General features: G+C 45.0%; 1 pseudogene; it reads left to right on the top strand.

The window, feature by feature from the left end:
• Nucleotides 1-2,556: 2,556 nt before the first annotated feature.
• On the top strand, nt 2,557-4,223 carry LOC117718687 (protein HIRA pseudogene; annotated as a pseudogene).
• Nucleotides 4,224-4,741: the final 518 nt, after the last annotated feature.

Genomic DNA, 4,741 nt, shown 5'->3' on the forward strand with positions numbered 1-4,741 from the left:
GAATGTTGTGAAGATAAAACATCTGATTAAATGAAAGGCTCACATTAATGGTTGGAATGCAGGAAGCACCGCACTGTGTAAGCATTTGTTTTTATTTATTCTTAATAGTATCTTCTCATCCTACACGGGGAGCAGTTTATACTGGTAAACTTTGTTTCCCCATTTAACATACACTTCCATCAATGGAAGAGTTCTGATAAGTCACTTACCTCATCTCAGAGAAGCCCATCCCAGGCTGCAGGCCAGTCATTCTGCTCAGAATCCTTCTCCTAGTCTGGAAACATGATGGTGACTCTGATGTCAATCTGACATAGATGTGGGGTTCCCTTGCCCCTGGATACCTTGCCACTCATTTACCTACCACTGATGTGTTTGCCACTTTGGCTTATGAAGAAGCTGTGTTGAAGGTTGAACATTGTCGATTTTGGCCAGGAGAAGCCCTCACTCTGTTAGATCCACTGATCCAGCCTTGAAGATGGCAATGATTGTCCTTCATGCTGTCACAGGGTGTAAAGGTTCTTCTGCTACAGAAACTAAAAAGATTGGCTCAAGTGGTGCTCGTTTGTGTTCTTCAACTCTAGCCCACCAAAAGTGCCTTCATGCGTGATGAATTTCTTCCCTGGTTCCTGTTTCCAGGCAACAAGGAGTAAATGTTATCTAAGGCCTTAAGACGCTTGGTGAGGTTGGTTAAGGCTCACAATATGAGGCCAAGAGCCAATAAACAAATGTGGAGTTGAAGGAATGAGATTGGGGCTGGAGGTACAGAAAGACCTAGTTGGAGCCAACATGGGGCCTGCGCTCACTTAATTGAAAAGCACATGTTTAGGCTATGCTTGCCTGGCCACCTTCAGATGTCATTGTGTTCTGTTTACATAGAATGTGATTTTCAAGCCAACCTTAGGAAGGAAGGAGTAGAGGAAGGGAAGAAAGAAAGAAGAAAAAAAGTGACACCATTTTCTTTCCCTTGAGGTCTCCTTGAGCTCCAGACCTTAAAGTAAAACTTAAAAGCTCAGTGTTTTGATGCAAGAAGAAATGGAATAAGATCAGTAAAGTTGTAGTTTTTCCTGAAGAGGTCAAACACGCAGTGATGATCTAAACTCTTAGGTTCTGAGATGTCTTAGCAATTCACACACACACACATACACACACACACACACACACACACACACACACACACACAAAACCTTCTGCTTTGTTTTTCATCAGCTTCTAAAATGCTAAATATGTTTACTTCCCAACATCACAATACTTTATGATTTTTCTTTAATACTGTTTTTGTAGTTTGCATGTTTGTGTCTCTTTCTGACTTCCCCACCATCTAAAACAAGTTCTGTCTCATAGAATATCTTGTTTATCTCATTGTCTTGCAAATGAAAGCACCCCCACCCCACCCCTGTGACACCTTTAAAATATCAAAACAGAAAAACAGTCTGGTCATCGGAAAATTACTTTGAGAGCTATAAGAACATTACTTTTGGTTCCACTGGGGGAAAAAATGGACACAGTCCCTGAAAAGACACTGACTATATGCGCGTTCCTTGTGGTTCAGATAGTTAATGTGACTGGCAGTACTCCCCAGGTCACAAACAAATGAAATAAAAGGAGTGTCCAGTAATGACTGATTGCTTGCCACTGAACAGGACAGGACGGGTCATCAGTGACTCTCCAATATTCGTTTGCTTCGTTATCTCCTTTCCTTTCACCCACTGCTTTCCAGAGGTTTTTGAACAGTTGCCAAGAACCAGATACAAACCAGCTAAGTGGTGACTGACTCCCAGGGAGGGATGCTTCTCCAAATACCATTCCTGCCAAACACCAGGAATGACAGTTCTGTGAAGAAGCTACAGCAGCCCTGGCTGGTGGGACCAGAGGTGCTTAAGCATCAAAGGGACAGGGACAAAGGAATTAGGAGGGAGCTCTGCCTACAGAGTGTTCTCCTGCCTGTGCAAGATCCAATACTGCTGAATACAATAGTGGGTAAATAACAGATGAGATACAGAAGAGAGGAGAGAAGGCTGTCCACTGTAGTTTTCCTGATTCAGATATATTGCAAAATGTTTTGACACTTTCATGTTGAGAAGTTTTAATGTATTTTAAAAATATTTGTCTTCTTGTTGCTGTATAAAGATGCAACTCGGCAAGGGCAGAAAAGATAATTTTACTCTCACTAGTAACTTTTTTCTTTAAAATATACGCAAATGGGACTAGAAAAGATGTTTCAGTGGCTAAAAGTGATTACTGCTCTTTCAGAGGACCCAAGTTTGGATTCCAGAACCCATGTCTATTGGTTCACAATCATCTATCTAGTGGGTCCGATGCCTTCTGCTGGCCTCTGAGGGCACCTGCACCCAGATTCACATACCCACACACAGACAGACACACATAGACATAATTAAGAATAAAACAGATTGCCCCAGAGCCCGGCGCAGGGGATGCGGCTGTGGTGGCCAAAGCCGAGTGCAAGAGGCAGCCGTGGTGGCAGCTGGAGGGCGGTGGCTCCATGGCCCAGGCTGCTGAGAGACACGGCTCTGGCTTCAGCCGGGTAGTGGCTGAACAATGAAGCTCTTGAAACCAACCTGGGTCAACCACAATGGGAAGCCAATGTTTTCAATTGATACTCACCCTGACGGGACCAAGTTTGCAGCTGTAGGACAAGGTCAGGATTCTGGAAAGGTGGTGATCTGGAATAGGTCTCCAGTCCTCCAGGAGGATGACGAAAAGGATGAAAATATTCCCAAGATGCTTTGCCAGATGGACAGTCACTTAGCATGTGTGAACTGTGTGCGATGGTCAAACAGAGGGATGTATTTGGTTTCTGGGGGAGATGACAAACTGATGATGGTGTGGAAGTGGGCTATGTACCTTGGGCCCTGTGTTTGGCTCCAGTGGTAAGCTTGCCAATGTGGAGCAATGGCTGTGTGTCTCCATCCTCCGGAGCCACTCAGGCAACACTCAGGCATGTTCTCCCCACGAGGCCTGGCTGGCCTCATGCAACGTGGATAACACTGTCCTCATTTGGAATGCTTTGAAGTTCCCAGAAATTCTTGCAACTCTGAGAGGTCCTTCTGGTTTAGTGAAAGGTTTGACTTGGGACCTCGTTGGTAAATACATTGCCTCTCAAGCTGATGATCGAAGTTTGAAGGAATGGAGGCTGCTGGACTGGCAGCTAGAGACTAGCATCACCAAACCTTTTGATGAGTGTGCAGGAGCGCGCATGTGCTAAGGCTTAGTTGGTCACCTGATTGCCATTGCCTGGGATCTGCTTATGCTATGAATAATTCTTGCCCCACTGCTCAGATCATTGAACGAGAGGGCTGGAAGACCAACATGGACTTCGTGGGTCACCGGAAAGCTGTGACGGATGTGAAATTCAACCCAAAAATCTTCAAGAAGAAGCAGAAGAATGGGAGTTCTGCAAAGCCCAGCTGCTCATACTGCTGCTGTGCTGTTGGCAGCAAGGACTGCTTACTCTCTATCTGGTTCACATGTTTGAAACAGCCTCTGGTTGTCATCCGTGAGCTGCTTGACAAGTCCATCATGGATATTTCCTGGACTCTGAATGGGTTGGGTATTCTGGTGTGCTCCATGGACGGTTCTGTGGCGTTCCTTGATTTCTCTCAGGATGAACTTGGAGACCCCCTGAGTGAGGAAGAAAAGAGCTGAATTCCCCAGTCCACCTATGGCAAGAGCCTGGCAATAATGACTGAGGCCCAGCTTTCCACGGTTGTTATTGAGAACTCTGAGATGCTCAAGTACCAGCGGAGACAGCAACATTAGCAGCTGGATCAGAAGAACGCCACCACTAGGAAGGAAGACAAGCTCAGCATCCTCAGTCATGGGTGTGGTCAATGGGGAAAGTCTAGAAGATATCAGAAATAATCTTTTGAAGAAACAGTGGAAACACGCGGACAGCAGATGGTTGGAGGAGAACCACGGCCCTTTGCATAGCACAGCTGGACACTGGGGACGTCTCCACCGCATTCTTCCACAGCATCCCACTCTTCCGCTCCTTAGCAGGCACCATGCTCTCCTCTCCTAGTAGTCAGCAGCTACTACCACTAGACTCCAGTGCCCCCTTCCCACCCCCCGGCGCCTCAAAACCTTGCACAGAACCGGTGGTAGCCACCAGTGCCACGTCTACAGGCGAGTCTGTCAGTAAGGACAGGTTAGTAGACACCAAGGACCAGCCATGTCCTTGGAGAAAGTTTAGGTTCCAGGGATAAGAGTTTCATTCTAGGGGCTGGAGAGGTGGTTCAGCAGTTGAAAGTTCTGGTTGCTCTTCTGGAGGACCTGGGTTCAATTCCCAGCACCCACATCACAGCTCACAACTGTCTGAAACCCAGCTCCAAGTGATTTGACACCCTCACACAGACATCAGGCAAGCAAAACACCAATGCACATAAAAATAAATCATTGAAAAAAAGAATAAAACAAACTTTTCAGAGTTGTATGCACTAATATATGCATATAATTTGTGCACTATATGTGGGACTTTGTTTGCTGAGTTTTTGCCTAAAAATATTTACTTTATCCTTTTTAAATCTAATCCCCCCCCCCAAATGGTGATAGAGCAGATGCCTTATAATTACTTCAAGGAGAAATAAGGACTCATGTTAGCAAATATATCAAACAATACTTAATTATACTAAACTATTTTTGTTTCTAACAAAGTCTTGTAAAAAATGGGGTAACCCCTATTTAAAATATTTAAAAAGCAGACAAAACAAAACAATTTGTTCAA

The sequence above is a fragment of the Arvicanthis niloticus genome, chromosome 13 (assembly GCF_011762505.2).
Source record: "Arvicanthis niloticus isolate mArvNil1 chromosome 13, mArvNil1.pat.X, whole genome shotgun sequence".
Lineage (NCBI taxonomy): Eukaryota > Metazoa > Chordata > Mammalia > Rodentia > Muridae > Arvicanthis > Arvicanthis niloticus.